The sequence below is a fragment of the Puma concolor genome, chromosome D2 (genome assembly GCF_028749965.1).
Source record: "Puma concolor isolate L17-30 chromosome D2, mPumCon1.1.hap2, whole genome shotgun sequence".
NCBI lineage: Eukaryota > Metazoa > Chordata > Mammalia > Carnivora > Felidae > Puma > Puma concolor.
In genome coordinates, this window is record NC_141677.1 from 17,784,952 (window position 1) to 17,804,513 (window position 19,562).

Here is a 19,562-nt window from a genome sequence, read left to right on the forward strand (position 1 = left end):
AGAATATGTAAAAATACAATGGATTTTTATATGATTACTGTTCATCCTGTGGCCTTACTATAAACCCTTAATGATTCTAGGATTTTTGTTTTTTGGTAAATTTTGTGGAATGATTTAAGTAGACAGCCATATCATCTGATAGGTTTAGTCCTTCCTTTCCAATATGCATGGCTTTTCTTTCCATTCCTTATTGTTTTGACTTTCAGTATTATTTTGATTAACAGTGTTGACAGCACTCTTGCTTTATATTTGACTATCAGAGGAACACATTCAATGTTTTCAACATTTAATATGGTGTCAGTTGTAGGTATTTGGTATGGAATAAATCATACCTCTTAATCCCTTAAATAACTACATTGATTATTCATGGACGACAAAAGTGCTTCTTTTTTTTTTTTTTTTAATTTTTTTTTTCAACGTTTATTTATTTTTGGGACAGAGAGAGACAGAGCATGAACGGGGGAGGGGCAGAGAGAGAGGGAGACACAGAATCGGAAACAGGCTCCAGGCTCCGAGCCATCAGCCCAGAGCCTGACGCGGGGCTCGAACTCACCGACCGCGAGATCGTGACCTGGCTGAAGTCGGACGCTTAACCGACTGCGCCACCCAGGCGCCCCCAAAAGTGCTTCTTAACTGCATTCCTTTTCTTTCTTTAAGTCTCTCAGAGAAGCCACAGTTTTGACTCTTACAATTTTGTTTTTAAAGTTTTGTTATTGAAGTACAGTGAGCACACCATGTTATACTAGATTCAGGTGTATAACATAGTGATTTGACAATTCTATACATTTCTCAGCGCTCAGCATGATAAATGTAGCTGCCATCTGTTATCCAATGCTATTATAACCTTGAATCTATTCCCTATGCTGTACTTAAATCTGTATCTTTATATAAATGGCTTTCTTTCCCCTAACCTTTGGCGACATACTTAGAAAGCTATGCCTCATCTTAAACTTGTTCTATAATTCATCTAAATGAATTGTTACATAATTTTCGAAAAGCACTACTCTGACCTAGAGCGTATTATGCTAAGTGAAAGAAGACAGAGAAAGACAAGTACCATATGATTTCACTTATATGTGGAATCCAAAAAAAAAAAAAAAAGACAAAACAAATGGAACAAAAAAATGGAAGCAGATGCATAAATACAAAGAACCAACCGGTGGCCGCCCAAGGGGAGAGGGGTGGGGGAGATGGGTGAAATAAATGAAAGGGAATAAGAGACACAAGCTGCCCGTTCTCAAATGGGAAGTCATGGAGATGAAAAGTACAGCGTAGGAAATATAGGCAATGATATTGTGATAGCATATGGTGACAGGTGACTCTACTGACCACGGTTTAAGCGCTGTGTCCTGTGCGGAATCACTATGCTGTACATCTGCAATGAATATAACATTGTATGTCAACCACACTTCAATTTTTAAAAAGTGGATTCCTGGGGCACCCGGGTGGCTCAATCAGTTAAGCGTCCGACTCGTGATTTCAGCTCAGGTCATAATGTGGTTCGTAGATCAAACCCCACAGTGGGCTCCACACTGACAACAAGGAGCCTGCTTGGGATTCTCTCTTCCTCTCTCTCTGTCTCTCTCTCTCTCTCTGCCCCTCCTTGCCCCCCTGTCAAAATAAAGAAACAAATATTACAAAAAGTGGGTTTCTTATTTTTTTTTAAAGCACTATTCTTTCAGAATTATTAAGTGATGGGGGTGGGTAGATGGGTCACCCTTATCCATCTCCTGCCACCCCTCCCCCAGATAAGCCTTGTCAGAGGAAAGGATGCTGGGGTGTGGTGAGGGTCAAGGTCTTCTATTGTGATTATTACTAACATTTTTTAATGTGTTCCCCATAGTATCTGCAACCCTTAGTTTCCTTGCGTAGACACTTTTTTTACTGGCTTGGAAAATGTAATGCTTAGGGCACTTCTAGCTTTAAGATTCCATAAATTATATTCAGATTCTAGCTTAAAAATATATATATATATAAGCCGTTGCAGCCACCGATTAATTCTCTTCCACGCAAAATGATGAAACCCACACAAAATATGCCTTAGCAGGAGTTTGAAATCTTACTAACAACAACAAAATATGATTCTATTCTGTAGTGGCCATGAAATCAAGACGGTTGCATGAAAATGCCCTGCCTCTGTCCATTCTGCTCCCAAACAGCAGTGAACAAACAGCAGCCCCCTAGGGTCCTCAGAGAGGGTGCCCCGGCCCGGCCACACAGCAACAGATACAGTGGCTGAGCTGTGACTTCATCCTGGACACGCTCCCTCTGCCATCTCCTCTCTGTCACCATTCTCTAGGATTCCTCCGTATCCTCCCTAAAAAAAATAATTCTGTACTCCCACCATATTGATCTTGTCTCTTATTTTCTGTCTTCCGATGGCGTGACACCTGCAGTCTTGCTGACTCTGGAGGGACTGTCCCTACAGGGTTGATCAATTCCGCGATGGTGAGCAAGTAGCCTGAGCGCAAGCCCTTGACACACAAGCCTACCAATCCAGACCCACACGCCAACCACCTTCTCCGTGGGGATCTCACTGTCCCGCTGCCCTAATCATCCAGGACCAGAAACCAGGCAACCGGGTAAAGCCAATCTGTTGGCTTTACTACACCTAAATAATAATATAAGCCATAGGAAACACCCCACTTCCTTCCTGTCCCCCGAAGGGCCTACACAGAATGGATACCGAGGCATGCTCTGTCTCTACATCCCTAAGAGAGCTTTTGACACTGACCTCTATGTGGTCATCCCGTTGACTGGGTCTGCTGAGGCAGCGAACTCAGGTTGGCTGCACTTTCGCAGCTACCGCTGTTAGTGGCGGTAGGAGACCTACATAGGTCTCTTCCTGGATTGTATTCCTCACTTTTGCTTCCACAGTAAGGCCAAATCCCTCTCAAGTCTTATGTGGAATTTTGCCTCTACGTTACTTACTGCTTGGAATAAGAAGACAATACATTCACCCCCTTCTTCCCTCTGCACTTGCCTTCCTGGGTTTGCAGGTCTGGACCCTCCATCTGAGCTGCAAATCCCTACTCAGTCCCTCTATCAGGCCCACGTGATGCCTCCTTGCAGGTCCCGCCATGTGCTCTGGGCCAGGCAAATAGCACCCAACACCCAGCATGGTAAAGAGGGGAGGCCCTGCAGCTTCCATAGGCATGTCAAGGCCTCCAAGTGGCCAGCAGGACTGAAACCTTGACTCGTTAGGCCATCAGTGAGTCAGTAGCCCTCACAGAAACTCAAAGCACCAAGCACAGATCCTAGAAACACGGACTACTTGACACCCTACAGTCAGACAACTTGTTTCCATTTCTACGGCCAAAGGAACTCACACCCACCTCGTGTCTCAAGTCAACCTCTGCCCATGCTGGGGGGGTGGGGGTCAGTGCACCGAGTCACTAAAATTCTACCTTGACAAGTATGGCCCTTTACAGACTGCAGATTTCTCCCAGATGCTGTCTCATTTCATCCATAGAAACAACTGGAAAACAGTCATGCAGCGACACAAAGCAATGGTTGATGACACTACTATAAAAGTTTTCTGATGAGTTGGGCAAAATACTGAGGAAGAGAAAGAATTTACAGTAAAACCTGGGGTTGTGAGTAACATGTTCCGCGATGTTCCGCACGATGAGGAAGAATTTCTAATTAATTTAATTTAATTTTTTAAGTTTATTGATTTATTTTGAGAGAGAGAGCACAAGTGGGGGAGGAACAGAGAGAGGGAGAGAGAAAATCCCAAGCAGGCTCTGCACTGTCAGCTGGCATCCAATGCGGGGCTCACACTCACGAACCACAAGATCATGACCTGAGCTGAAATCGAGAGTTGGATGCTTCACCAACTGAGCCACCCAGGTGCCCCTCTAATAAATTTTTACTTGATAAACGAGGTGTCTTGCAATACGGGTAGTAGTTGATGCTGAATGTCACATGATCACAATTGAGCCAATGGTTCTTCTCTCTCTCTCTCTCTCACTGCAGAGGAGGAGGAGAAAAAGGCAGAGGAATCCTTCACTTCAAATGAGGTTAGGGAGATGTGTAAAATGTGGGAAACGGTGCAAAATTTTGTAGAAAAAGCACCACCTAAGGCTGTAGCCGTGCGAGCGATGAATCTATTTAACAACAATGCAATGTCACATTTCCTCAAAATCTTCAAAAGGAGGCAAAAGCAAGTGTCATTGGATTGGTTCCTTGTTAAAGTTGCACGGAAAGAAAAAGACTCCATTGAGCCAATAGATAGCAATGATTTCATTAGTGATAGTGAAAGTCGTCCTACACAATAATCCTCCTCTCCCGTCTCCCTCACGCCAGCCACGAAAGTTTTCAAAGGTAAGTGCAGGTGAATTTGTTTATTTTTCTTCATATTTTGTATTTCCTTTATTATTTTCTATTATGTTACGGTATTGTAATCATTTTTATATGAATATTTTGGGGTTGTGGAATGAATCATCTGAGTTTCATTACTTCTTATGGGGAAATTCGCTTTGATATACCAGTGCTTTGGATTACAAGCATGTTTCCAGAACAAATTATGCTCACAAACCAAGGTTTTACTGTATGTAGTTTTAAAAATCAATCAGTTCGTAATATGACAGTGGTTATCTTCTATGCAGCCCAAGTTTTTCTCAAGATCAGAAGAGTTCTTTAATAATAATGACTATTGGTTATATTTGCATAGTGATTTATAGTTTACAAAGTATTTCCATGTACATTCTCTTATTTAATTCTTGCCATGGGGCACCTGGGTGGCGCAGTCGGTTAAGCGTCCGACTTCAGCCAGGTCATGATCTCGCGGTCCGTGAGTTCGAGCCCCGCGTCGGGCTCTGGGCTGATGGCTCGGAGCCTGGAGCCTGTTTCCGATTCTGTGTCTCCCTCTCTCTCTGCCCCTCCCCCGTTCATGCTCTGTCTCTCTCTGTCCCAAAAATAAATAAACGTTGAAAAAAAAATTTTATTTAATTCTTGCCAAAAAAAAAAAAACCTAATGCACGATTGGTGTTTTATCCTCATTTTATGAACGAAGAAATTGAGGCCCAGGGAGTCTGCATTCTTGGCTAGGCATTCATTACCGGTTTAATTAAAAGAATTGTTCTAAAGTTGGAAATGAAAAAACAAGCTCATTTATGGCCTCATTACAAAGTTCATCTCTGGTTGCCTGTTTGTATGTTTGTTTTTTGAGTTTATTTACTTTGAGAGAGTATGAGAGAGGGAGGGGGAGAGAGAGAGGGGAAGAGAGAATCCCAAGCAGTCTCCGTGCTGTCAGTGCAGAGCCTGATGAGGGGCTCGATCTCCCGAACCGTGAGATCATGACCTGAGCCCGTATCAAGAGTCAGAGGCTTAACCAACTGAGCCACCCAGGCGCCCCTGGCTACCTGTTTTTAATCACCCCTCTGAATTCGGTCCCTAGGACCCCTTCCCCACTGCAGTGGACCAGGCACTCTGGTCCACTGGGACACTCTTGTCTGAGAAGATGGAGACATGACCCCACCCCTGATGGGAGGTGGGGGGCAGGAGGGTGGGGGGCAGGAGAAGATGGGGAGGTGGCTCAGGCAGCAGGGGCACCATCTACAGTGTTCCCTCACTGAAACACACACCTTTGGGGAAAATCACACGATGCGCAAAACCCAGAAAATGCACAAAAGAAACCCAAGCTTCCAATAAAACCGAGTGAGAAAAGTAGTCTCTCATGGAGTATGATGTCATTACTTGGGTTAAGGGCTTGTATCCAGAGCAACTCAAACATTTGTACATTACGCATTCATCTCCTCATCCCGTGACCGCTGCTGCCAGCATCATGCTTAAGATTCACAAGGACACACACCCTCCCTGCGGGTCACAGTGAGTGGCGATGGCAGACCCCACCGTGACCAGAGAGGGAGGATGCGTGGCCTGCCTTGACTCTCCTGTGGTGGGCAGGGAAGTGGCCCATCAGGGTAGGAGCAAAGGGACAGAAAGGCTCAGAGCTGTGCTCACTCTCTGGAGGCGTTGCCTCTCCAGAGTTGCTCCGGGTTCAGTGTCAGGAAAGATTTTGTGCTTTGGCTTATTTTAGTGGACGGTTCCGTTCCAGGTTGAGACCATTTCAATAGGCAGAAGAGCCTTGAGATGTTTGGACATTAATTATTTGTTCTCTGCACGCTTCCCATCCCCTCTGTGCCTGTAGCTATGCCAGAACCTGGGTGCCGGGAGAGATGGAGGTCAGACTGGACGAGAGGGTGAAAATCAATCCGAAATTCACATTCCCCCAGGGAGAAGGGAACCTATAATTAGGGATTTTTTTTTTTAACAAGGTTGATTTCATGCATCACACACAGCCTGAGGCGTGCGCAAGGTGGTTACAAGAGGGAGAGAACACACAGCCAGGGCTGTTGAGTCTTGGCCCCCCACCCGCACCCCAATCCCTCCCCACCAGCCACGGGAAAGCAGCTGAGCCTCTGGAAGCAGCAAACACCCTAAATAGAAAATTTCACACGTGTGGTCGGCAGATTTTCAAAAGAAGAAATAATAAAGTACTTGTGATAGCAAATAGCCTTCCTTGTATTATTTTTCAAAGCCCGCTGGATTTAACCCCCTGTGGCTTCCGGGCTGCTCCAGTGAACTCATAAACAATAACATTATTCTACCGCCTTAAGAGGCTTTTGACCATCTTTGTAGTAAGGTTAGGAAAAATACTCTTCCCTGAAGTTGAAGGCTTTAGCGACCCCTGGTTCAATTTCAGTTTAAACAATTAAAGCAATTGTACAGTTCCAGCTGCACTATTTGTTGGGGCGGCTATAACAAGTGCCATAGCCCGGCCGGCTTAAACAACTAAATATTATTATGTCATAGAGCTGGTGGTTCAGGTCCAAGGTCAAGGTGTAGTTTCCTTCCGAGGGCTCTCTCCTTCACTTGGTGATGGCTGTCTTCTCCCTGTCTGTTGATGTGGTCTCTGTGTATGTCTGTATCCTAATCTATTCTTTTTTTTTAAAATTTTTTAAACGTTTATTTATTTTTGAGAGAGATCAAGAAACCGAGTGCGTGTGAGGGAGGGGCAGAGAGAGAGAGAGGGACACACAGAATCTAAAGGAGGCTCCAGGCTCTGAGCTGTCAGCACAGAACCTGATGTGGGGCACGAACCCACCAGCCATGAGATCCTGATCTGAGCCGAAGTCGGAGACTTAAACAACTGAGCCACCCAGGCGCCCGTAATCTCCTATTCTTATAAGGACAACGATCGTGTTGGATTAGGGCCCATCCGAAAGACCCCATTTTATACTTAATCACCTCTTTAAAGACTTTATATCCAAATACAGTCACATTCTGAGGTCCTGGGGGTTAGAACGTCAACATATATAACTTGGGAAGGGACACCTTTGGCCGATATCGCCAACCCTAACCTATTGTTTCATGCAATCTGTATGTTTCTCCCTCCATACAAATGGATGCCTACGCAGAATTCTGCGGTTCCCCTTTGTATTATTATGAGTATTATTTGCATCTGCAAATTTCTCTTTTGCAACTTAGCTGCATTTTTCTTTGAACTATAAAAGTGGTAAACCATAACATATTCTTGGGCGTTGGGGCTTTTCCAATTCCTCAAACATACACACAAGACGAAACAAAAGCAGAGCCCCACCTAATGGGCAGGCGGTCTGGCAGGGCTGTTGCCTGGCTGGGTGTCAGCCTGGGCTCTGCCACGTGATACCATGCAAGCTTGGGCAATCGGGACTTGGTCTTCCTAAGCGTCGGTTCCCCCTCTTCGGAATCACACTACCCTATGAGGACTTTAGGACAACCCAATGAGCAAGGCAATTAAAGCGCAGGAGGTGAGAGTCACATCTTTGTAAATGGCATTTTTCTGCGAACCTTCACAGTACCGTATGGCCAAAATCGACTCCACTTCCAAAAATGCTAAACGAAGCTTTCCTGCTACTGACCAGACAGGGTTAACCTTGAGACTTGCTTAGCCGTTCATCCCCAAACATAAGGTCCTCCCCAAACTGCTGTGTGAGATCGCAGTTCTTGATGCCCCTGATGCTGTGAGTCAGGGATGCCACAGAGCACAGCGGGGATGATGTGTCTCTGCTCCCCGATGCCAGGCCTCCAGGGAGACTTCAATGGCTGCAACTGGAAATGTGCACAGCCATCTTCTCTTACTGAAAGTTGCCCTGCTGGAAACTTCCCACACCTCTGCTACCTAGACTGGGTAGACTGGAAAGTTCGGCTCAATGGGGCTCAGTGGGGGCTGGGTAGACATGGACTCCCCATGGGGCCTGGGCTTCCCTCCGCACGGGGACCTCAGTGTTCCCAACCCAAGTGTCCTGGTGAACAGAGCGGAGACAGCATGGCCCCTCATCACCCAGCCACTCCTGCCATTGTATAGGTTGACAAGCAAGAGTCACGAGTCGCTCAAATTCAAGAGGAGGAGCCATAGACCCTAACTCTCCGTGGGGGAAGTGTTTACAGCAATGTTTAGTAAACCACCACAAGACTGTTGGGCAGAAGGAGTGAGACGGACCAGGACACTGGAGAGAGGCTATGCCCTGAGCCGCCATCTTGGCTTGGGCAGAGGTGAGGCGAGCACCCCGGTGTTGAGGAGTGTTGCCCTGCTCTCCTGGAAACTGAATGCATTGTTTTATGCCTTCCAAATACGTGCACGGTCCTCCACCATTCGGGGCCTCGGTTCCCCCATCCATTAAATGAAGGGGTTGAAATGGTTGATCTTTAAAGTCTCCTGGGAGGCTCAGTCAGTTAAGCGTCAGACTCCTGATTTCGGCTCAGGGCATGATCTCAGGATTTGGTGAGTTCAAGCCCCACAGTGAGCTCTGCGCTGACCACAAGGGGCCTACTTAGATTTCTCTCTCTCTCTCTCTCTCTCTCTCTCTCTCTCTCTCTCTCTCTCTCCACACCCCCACTCGTGCTCTCTCTGTCTCTCTCAAAATAAACTTTTTTTTTTAATTTTTTTTTTAACGTTTATTCATTTTTGAGACAGAGAGAGACAGAGCATGAATGGGGGAAGGTCAGAGAGAGAGGGAGACACAGAATCTGAAACAGGCTCCAGGCTCTGAGCCGTCAGCGCAGAGCCCGACGCGGGGCTCGAACTCACAGACCGTGAGATCATGACCTGAGCCGAAGTCGGCCGCCCAACCGACTGAGCCACCCAGGCGCCCCTCAAAATAAACTTTTAAAAAGAGCCTGGGGAAATACATTGTCTCTCACATATAGATGACATGCAGGATGCATAAGCAGCCCAGCATATTTTACTACTCGATTTGAGCACTGGGTTTCCTGTGTTTCTAAAACGCCATGCTGGCTTACCTTTTCTGAGAGATTCCAGAAAGTTGCTCACTTGGACACCGGAGCAGCGCCCCCCATAAGCACCTACTATCTATCTCACGAGCGCAACAAATACAAAACTCCGCCGTCTGTCACAAGGATTGTCCTTTACAGGCCACGCCCCCCAGGAGGTGGGTTGGGGGGCGGGGGCAGGGTGGAAGGATCAAGCACCATGACTTCCCCAGCTTTTCAGTCCCCTCTTCCTTCCCTCTCAGCGATGCTCCCACCCCACCACTAGCATTGTGTTTATACAAGGAGCAGACAAATGTGCATTGGATGATGCCATAGGCTTGTCACCCTACCCCTCCTCTCCTTCCCTGAGGCTCTCCCAGCCCAGCCTCCTGCTCTCCTGGTCTCAGGACGCAAACGCCCCAGCAACTCAATTCCCGGGGCCCCGGGCTCTCACCCACAGTGAGAAGAAGCGAGAAGGCATGTACATTTCCCCCGCCACCCCGGCAGCATCCGTCACCCTGTCCGGGGCTTCCTTCGCTCTGCCGGCCACTCCTGTGTTTACACGGGGATAACACAGCCAGACCCTTTCTGGCACGATGCCAACACAACCACCTCGATTCTTCCAGCTCCCAATATGGATCGGCGTTGCTTGATTAAGCACACCCGTTTAAAGCCAAAGCCTCGTTCATATCCACAGTTGTAAGCCCATTTCACTTGGATAACTGCTTGCCTTATTTGATTTGATTTAGTCCTCTGCCCAGCTGCCATCCTAAGTCTCCTCTCCACTTAATTTAGCATCCAAACTAGATGTGTCTGTCTGGTCACACGTCAGGTCGAGAGGAACACCAAGTCTGGAGAGCCCTCTGGGCTCATTTTTGCCATCTTCCAAAAATGTCCGTCCTTTCTCTCCTGGGTGGGGAGGATATTTTAACCCTGAAAGAGGAAGGGAACAAAACAAGACACGAAAGGGCAAATAGAGACTTGTCTCCTACTCAGGCCAGGAAGGAAACTGTCCTCAGTGCACGGAACTCAAGTCTATGCCGGGCCGGGCCTCTTCCAGGGGCTGTCACTGACACTTCACAAGATTGCTGGGACAGTCCTCCCATGGAGAGATGGGAGTGGGGGTGGGGATGGTGCTTCTCACATTCTAGTCCGATCCATACCGTTGACGTCATCTCTGCAAGGTCACAGCTCACACCTGCCATCTCTGCTGGAATGCAGGATTCTGTCCATCTCCCTCTGGATGCCTAGCCCTCTCGAACTTCTTTGGAGAACACCCCCCATGCTAGGCACTATCCTGGCTAACCTTCTCCGCATAACCCTGGGTGTCACAGTTTTCCAGATAAGAACACAGTGGGGGGAAGACTCACTCCTGGGCTGCCCCCCTGCTCGTCTCTAGACCAGTGACTCTCAAAATTATGGGGTGGTGGAGACAGAGTGCTGTCTCCTGCTAGAGGGTTCTGATTCTCCTCCCCCAGGGCTTTCTCCCTCCCCTCAAATCTCCTTAGGAAATGATTACCAAGGGGCCACTGTTCCAGGGAGAACCTGACGTGTCCTTCAAGAGTGTGGAGAACATGCGGGAGGATTCTGCAGGTGGTGAGGGGTGTATGAACTGGAGGGGCCTGTCTTCCCCCTTACCCTGTACTCTCTAAGGACGTACTGGGGACAATGTGTAGGAAATTAATGTCCACCCATCTCAATTCTTCTGTTGCAGATATTGAGGTGAGCCCTAAAAGTCAACGTTCTACAGGAAGGGGTGGAGCACAAAAACTCTTTCTCTTTCTCCCTGCAGATCAATGCCACAGAAATCTAGGCAATGGAGTGGCAGCGTGTGCCCCCCCCCGCCCCATGCCAACAAGCCTGCCCCCCCGCCCCGAGAGACCCAAGATGGTGCTAACGACTATGCATCATCGCAGTCCCTTCTTTCGTCAAACAATTTTTTGGCCGTTTCATCAAAATCTAAGTGCATCCATTGAGTCTCACCACCCATGGGGACCCCATCCGTCCCGTGTGACCCAGTGGGGAAAAAGATGGTGAGACGTGCTGGTCTAGGGAATTTCTGGAGGCTCTCTTCTGACCTGCAGTGGGGGAGAGGGGCCCGCCTTGGAGCGGGGTAGAAAGACGGTGCCCCTCACCCCCACCTGCACACACAGGTTGAAAACCAAAACAAAAGGGAGGACTCTTCATCTCATCACAGAATCGCCTCCAGACGACACTGAAAAGCTGCCGAAGTTGCTTCCCAGTGGTGAGGTGCAGAGAGCGTTGTATTGGGGATTGAAATGAGTCAGGGATGCTGAGACACAGCCCTGTGCTCTGCCAGAGGGTGGTCCTGAGCACCAGGTCCAAAGAACCACCAGCATCAGGTTCTTTTATTTTTATTTTTTAATGTTTATTTATTTTGTGAGAACGCGTGCGCGCGAGAGAGAGTATATGAGCAGAGGAGGGACAGAGAGAGAGCGAGACAGGGCATCCCAAGCAGGCTCCGCAATGCCAGTGCAGAGCCTGACGTGAGGCTCGGACCCACGAACTGTGAGATCATGACCTGAGCCGAAATCAAGAGTCAAATGCTTAACTGACTGAGCCACCCAGGCGCCCCAGTCCTGTGTATTTTCTATGGGGATGAGAGGAGGTCGCGAACCTATGTCTCACAAACACTTCAGAAGAGATTTAGGTCAATTGTCCATGCCACTAAATGAAGCTGGGTACTGATGGAGATTATGAGAAAGCCAAAACTCCGAAGCCAGAAGGCAATTTGGGATGCTTCTCTTTCTTACTGCCACCATGAGGTCTTTGATTTGACAAACGTGCACTTTATGTTTCTAAGTATTTATTTAAATTCCCGTGAGTTAACATACAGTGTAATATTAATGTCAGGGGTACATATAGGGATTCAACACTTCCATACGTCACCTGGTGCTCATCAAGACAAGTGCCCTCCTTCACCCCCATCACCTACTTTACCCATCCCCCCACCCACCTCCCTCCTGGTAACCCTCAGTTTGTTCTCTATAGTTGAGTCTGGACAAATGTACTATACCCAAGAAACCACACTAAGGTTTATCCCAATGCCAAGAGGATTTGAGATTTTGCTCCATAGGAAATATGACCCTGATGGGCTGCTAGTAAACCTATGCACCTGTCAGATTACCCTCTGCCTACAACCTTCCCCCCCGCCCCCCTTACCCTGGTAGCTACCAGGGTATCCCATCTGTTCTAACACTTGCCTTTGGTCCTGAACAAGGCTTCCTGTACTGACCTTCACCACCCAGCCAGCAGGATTTCTCCATTAATGACCCAGCATTGTCTAGCATCGCTGTTGCTATGGTGACAGTCACTCATGAATACACTAAAAGAAAAATAGCCCACACTCTAGCAGGTGCATGGTCCTGGCACGGCATACCGGTACTGGCTCGTAAAGTTTTCTAGTTTCCCCCAAGACTTTTCTTTCCCCCAAGACTTAAAATTAGGAACCAATGTAACTGCTAAGAACACGATTCTCCTAGCAACCAGATAAATGCTCTTCCCTCCTGTTGGGGAAGTTAAAAATAACATCGCTTGTACCACTGTAACCAGCTGGAATCTCCAGATTATGTCCCGGAACATCCGCCTGGTCATAGCAGATAGCACCTATCATCAAGGTGACCTTTCTAAGGCACAAATGTCATTCGGCTGCACAGAATCATTCAGGCTTCCTCTTTCCCGAGTGGGAGAAAGGTCATACTCACCTTGGGCCTTGTGAGCAGAGGCAGGGTTCCCTTCTTACCCATTCCCAGCAAGGCACCAACGTTCTAGGCATAAGCAATCACTCGAGAGTCTCTGCAGACCTTGTGCCTGCCAGCCTGGATGCCTGCCCTCTCCCCTTCCTCCCTCCCTCTTTCCCTTCCTGTTGATATAATTAACATACAATAAAATTTAAAAATCCTAAGGGATCAGTTCAATGAGTTTTGACAATTAACGTATGCAGGGCAAGATACCAAACATTTCCAGTGTTCTAGAAAGGTCTCTCGTGTCCCTCTCCAGTCAATCAACCATCCCCCAACCCAGAGGCAACCATTTTCTGACCTCTATTTCCACAGATGAGTTTTGTCTGTTCTGAAACTTCATAAATGGAATGGAATTGAAAATATTATTGGGTGTATTCCATTGTGTGAATATGGCACCATTTAAAAATCGACTTTTCTGTTGATGGACGTTTGAGGTGTTTTCAGTTTGAGATTATCATGAATAAGACTCCTTAAGAATATTTTTATGCTAGCCTTTTTGTGGAAAATCATTTATTTCTCTTGGGCAAATGCCTAGAAGTGGAATTGCTGGGTCATGGGGAAGCTGTATGCTTAACTTTATTACAGACTGCCAGATGGTTCTCCAAACTGCTTGTACTGTTTGACTCTTCCATCATTGTAGACAAGAGTCCCAACTTCTCCACACCCCCACTAACATTTGGTATTGTCATTGTTGTTGTTGTCTTAATTTTGCCATTCTTGGTGGGTGTGTAACAGTATCTCATTGTGCTTTTAATTTGCATTTTTCTGACAATTAATAACCTGAGTATATCTGAGTACATTCTCATGTACTTACGGGCCACTTCCGTATCATCTTTTGTGAAGCATCTGTCCAATGTTTTGTCCATTTAAAAAACTGAGTTGAGGGGCGCCTGGGTGGCGCAGTCGGTTAAGCGTCCGGCTTCAGCCAGGTCATGATCTCGCGGTCTGTGAGTTCGAGCCCCGCGTCAGGCTCTGGGCTGATGGCTCAGAGCCTGGAGCCTGTTTCCGATTCTGTGTCTCCCTCTCTCTCTGCCCCTCCCCCATTCATGCTCTGTCTCTCTCTGTCCCAAAAATAAATAAACGTTGAAAAAAAAAAATTTTTAAAAACTGAGTTGTTTACCTTCCCATTAATTAATTTGTTAATAATATATTCTGGATATATGCTCTGCAAATAGATTTTCCCTATCTGTGGTTTGTCTGCTCGTTTTCCAAATGGTAACTTTGACTTGCAGGAATTTTTAATTGTGAGGAAGTCCACTTCATCAGTTACTTTCTTGTTATGGTTTGTCATTTTTGTGTCTTGTCTCAACACTCTACATCTAACTGAAGGTTGCAAAGAATTTCTCTTCTCTTTTCTTCTAGAAGATTTGTGGTTCTGTTTTTCTCATATAGACTTTTGATTCATCTCAAATTATTGTTTTATTTGTTCAGTGAGACAGGAGTTGACGTTGTTTTTTTTTTTCTCATAAGAATATTCAGTATTTCCAGCACTATCTGTTGAAAGATTTTCCTGTCACCGCTAAATTATTTTGGTGCCCTTGTCTAAAATGAGTTGACTGCAAAAGTATAGGTCTATTTCTGGACTCTCCCTTCTGCTCCATTGACCTGCGTGTCTATTCCTATGCAATAGCATGCTGCTTGATTATTGGGTTTATAGCAAGTCTTGAAATCATGTAGTGTAAGTTCCTCCACACGCTTCCACTTTGTCAAGATAATTTTGGCACTTCTGGCACTTCCTCTGAATTTCCATAAAAATTTTAGGATTAAATTTTCTATTTCTTCCCCCCAAACCTGCTGTAATTTTGGTAGACACTCCATTGGAACTATAGATCAATTTAGAGCAAATTAATATTTTAAAACCTTGACTCTTCTAATCCATGAATATGGTATATCTCTCCACTTGTTTATATCTTCTTTAATTACTCTCAAAGATGCTTACAGTTTCCAGGGTAAAATTCTTGCTTATCTTTCATTAAATTCACTCCTAGATATTTGGTTTTGTAAATGCTATTGAAAGAGTATTATTTTATTTTTCAATAAAATAAAATCATTTGTTACTGCACCTGTGTACTTTGGCATGTACAGTTTCAGACACAGGGCATGTCTTCCTCCTTGTCTGCATACACACTTGCTATCCCTCCTTCCAGGCATCACCCTCCATAGGAAGCCTGACTCTGTTTTCCTGGCCTGAGTAATCTCATTTCTGTGTTTTGATAAAGATCTGTGTGGTTTCATGGTAATGCAAAGATCCTGCCATATTTAATTAGGTGTTTATTGTCTGTCTCCTAACTAGACCTTGAGTTCTTTGAGAGCAGCAGCTGTGTCTTCAATCTCTTTTCACAATATCAAGTGAAACAGTCAGCCTATAGACTCACAAGTTAAACAAGGACATCTTAAAGTGGTAAAGAATCTCAGATGTCGTCATGTTCAATACTCTACATGAAACTCCACATATTGTTGCATGGCCAGAATGCAGCAAACCTGTCTGATTTGGGCTATGGTAGATATGATGCACTTTATATGCTCTTTGTGTCCATTAACAGTAGACCCATGGAAGAGGCTTCCATTGAAACTAAGAAACATTCTGGATTCCCTACTTGCATAGTAAAGATCTAGTGCCAAATCTACTTGGATACTATTGCCTCCCCTTTGTTCTTTGGTTGTAAGCACAGTTCAAACATTCTAATTCCTTATCTATTAAACGTGTCCAATTGGTACCATTTAATGTTTTAGAAAGTTTTATCATTACATTTCCACAATTAGTATGTAATATTTACATGATTTTTTTTCAAATGTTTATTTAAATTCCAGTTAACATACAATGAAATATTGGTTTTAGGAATAGAACCCAGTGATTCATCACTTACATACAACACCCAGTGCTCATCACCAGTGCCCTCCTCAATACCCATCACCCATTTAGCCCACCCCCCACCCACCTCCCTCCATCAACCCTCAGTTTGTTTTCTATCATTAATATTTGCTATTCACACCAATTCTAGGTGTGAGAAATTGTAGCTGCATGAAACTTCTTGTTCTGCCGCTCATCAGGTGTTTAATTTTGTCTCTACATACCTAAGGAGAAATAAATGTATGAGTGTGTTCATTGTGTAAATCACACATTTATTACGTTGATGGAAATGTGGTTGTTCATCTCTAAGAACTGGAGGGGTGCAGTGTATTAAATGCATTTTACAGTGTACTAGACAGCAGTTAGAACTGGGGAATTAGATGGATACAATATGGATATATCTTAAGAGCAGTGCCAATGGGGAAAAGAAATATATAACATACAAATTTTGTGGAAATTAAAAATTCATCACACGTCAATAAAAACACATCAAAGTGGCAAACTTCATTTTTGAAAAATACATTCAAGCAAAAAGATCCACCGGAATTGTTTCAGGTATAGAAGGGTGCATTACAGGAGCAGAAATAGGGGATAAAGGAAAATCAATCCGTGAACCGAGGAAGAGTCCAGCAGGTTGCTAGCAATAATATGCCGTGAAATGAGGGGCTTGAGAGACTCAAGTTTCCATTTTTAACAGCTGAAAGAAGAGGAATTTAAAAAAGGTAAAAATCAGATTTTGAGGGGATTAAGAGAGGTAATTCATGAAAAGCACTTAGTAAGTGCCCTAGTACATGGTAACTATTGACGAATTTTATGAAGCTAATATTAGTAGACTAATCTGTGCTAAAAAGCACCCTCCATGGGGGGCGGGACCTCCATTTTGTTCATGCGAGCATCTTGAGCACCAGAGCAGCTTCTGTCACGTTTGCAGGTGCTCGATAAATATTTGTTGAGGGAATAACAGGCACTGAGATACAACGATGGGCAAAAGCAATATTGCTTCCACCCTTACGGAGCTAACAGTTTGGAAGAGAGACAAACACCAATAAAAAACATACATAAATAAATACACAATTGCAATCGTTTCTAAATGCAAGTGCTCGTGGTTCCCTGAGAGCCCATAATGGGGGTATTTAAATTGGTCAGAGCGATCAGAAAAAGCTTCCTTGAGCAAGTGACCTTTGAGTCACGGTGAGTAAGAATTAACTAGATACAAAGAGGAAGATCATTCCAGGCAGGAAACCTAGCATGTGCAATGTCCCTGTGGCAGACGAGAGCTTGGCAAATACGAGAGCCTGAAAGACAGGGCGAGGGGGCCCGGCTGGGCAGTGAGGCTGGAGAAGGAGGTGGGGCCAGACCAGGCAAGACCTCACCAGCCATGTCAAGGAACTTGCCTTTATTTTCTGAGCCGGGGAAAGCTGATGAAAGGCTGTAAGAGCAGAGAGACACAATCAGATATTCGTTTTTAGAAGACGGTTCAGGCATCAGCTTTTAGTGTATGTGGCACTGGGCTAGTAGTGAAAGGACAGGGAAAAGTGACTAGATCGTCAACGTTGGCTGGGATTGTTAGCATTTCCGAACCATCGATATAAGACGTGGAACACACCTATTCAATGTGGTCGATTCCTAGATGTCAAGAAAAGTCTGAATCTATCTGGAATAATGCTGGGGCTCCTGGGAGGGGCTTATGGATCATAAGATGACCAAGACTGATTAAGAGCAAAGGCCGTTCCTCTGTCTCTCCTGATACTCTACCACTGCTTGACAACTGGAAGGATTTGGGCTCGATGAACGTTTCATTCCCAAAGTATACTTTCCAACTAGTTGGTGATGCTCCTGGCCTCGTTGGTATGCAAATTCCTCACGTTTATCAACTCACCTTGGCCTCTGGTGCTGCCAACGGGCCCTGAGGCACCATCGCCTCTCACTGCCCATTTGCAGGACTTTCTTGACCACATTGGTCCAACCCACAGGCTACACACCCACCTGCCAAGAGGAGGGAGAGAGCACATGTTCTGCAATCTGTTTGTCACTCACCCAAGGGCCAAGCCAAAGAACACACTGAGCCCCTTGAGCTCTGTACCTCCCACAACCATCCACATCTGCCCACCCTTGCCACACCCACCCTGAGGCAAGGCCACACCTGGCCTCCAGAACAAAGCCCAACTCCAAGCTCTCTCAAAAATCAGATTGGGTGCATAAACTTATGTTCTCACTTTTCTTTCTAAGGTACTTCACCCACCCCACCCTCCACCCGAACTACACCCAGTGCAAAAAGCCGTCCTTGTGAACCAAGCCATTGGCTCTCACCTTGCAACCAGTCCATAAATGTTAGATCCTTCTCTGTACGCTTCCTACAGGGGAGACCCTCACTCCTTGCCACCGGATGCCTCAGTATTCGTTCTCATAGAAGGCATCTTATGACCCCGTCAGGTTCTAAGAATCAAAACTACATGTGACATCTCCTTCTCAAAAAGGCATTCCAAAGAAGGCTGGTAGCAAATAGAAAATATCAGTAACGAGGAGAGGGGTCCCCTGAATGCTGTATGGTCCATCAGATATTTCTTTTTCTTCTCTTGGGTATCAGCTAATCTTCATCCAGTACGGAATCCATCTGACACATTCATACATTCATACCCTGCCCCCCACCCCAGGGTGTGTCATTTTCCTCACTAACTCGGTGAACACATCAGTCATTCAGTGAATCACTTGGCAAATTTCCTAAGGACCCACTGGACACAAAGCCACCGTCGTGGACACACAACTTCTGCAGGAAGGGCATAGGCCCCAAAGCTCGAGAATTAGGAGACCCCTATTTCTGCACGGCCTCTTCAAATGCAGAGAGAAACACGTTTCAAGTCCCTGCTAACAAGGACAAGTTCCAGCCAGAGCTGACCTTCAGCTCACTCACCGGGAATCCAAGTCTCTGTCAGCCATGGGAGTCAGGGGCCAAGTTCTCTGCCAAATTACTGGTGCAGTCTGGCCTGAGATGCCCTCTCTCTACATGGGGATTCAAGTAGCTCCTGTCCCACTAACGTCCACATACTGCGTCCTACATTTCTCTACCTTGTACCCCACATTTGTCAATTTAAAAATGTTTAGGGCTCCTTGGTGACTGAGTTCACGAAGCATCTGGCTGTTGGTTCCAGCTCAGGTCATGATTCCAGGGTCATGGGATCAAGCCTCACGTTGGGCTCTGTGTTGAGTGTGGAACCTGCTAAGATCCTTTCTCTCTCCCTCTGCCCCTCTTCTCAGCTTGTACTCTCTCTCTCTCTCTAAAAAAATTAAAATAAAAATTAAAAATAAAAATGACTAAAGTTCACAGCAGCATTATTCACACTCAAAAGGCAGAAATAAATCAAATGTCCATCAACAGATGAATGGAACGGAATGGAATATTATTCAGCCTTAAAAAAAAAGAAGGGGATTCTGGGGCCGCCGGGGTGGCTCAGTCGGTTAAGCGTCCGACTTGAGCTCAGGTCATGATCTCATGGTTCGCGAGTTCAAGCCCCATGGCGGTCTCTGTGCTGACAGCTCGGAGCCTGGAGCCTGCTTTGGATTCTGTGTCTCCCTCTCTCTCTGCCCCTCCCCCACTCGCACTCTGTCTCTGTCTGTCTTTCTCTCTCTCTCTCTCTCTCTCAAATAAATTTAAAAAAAAGGGGGGGATTCTGACACAGGCTATATGTATC

At 45.9% G+C, this 19,562-nt stretch overlaps 1 long non-coding RNA gene across 1 annotated transcript; it reads right to left on the reverse strand.

Moving 5' to 3' along the window:
- Positions 1–16,352: 16,352 nt before the first annotated feature.
- LOC147575813 (uncharacterized) lies at positions 16,353–18,358 on the reverse strand. Its single transcript, XR_015241971.1, has 3 exons — positions 18,184–18,358; positions 17,753–17,859; positions 16,353–17,302 (listed from the first exon to the last, which is right to left on the reverse strand). It is a non-coding gene; the product is annotated as an uncharacterized LOC147575813 (long non-coding RNA).
- Positions 18,359–19,562: the final 1,204 nt, after the last annotated feature.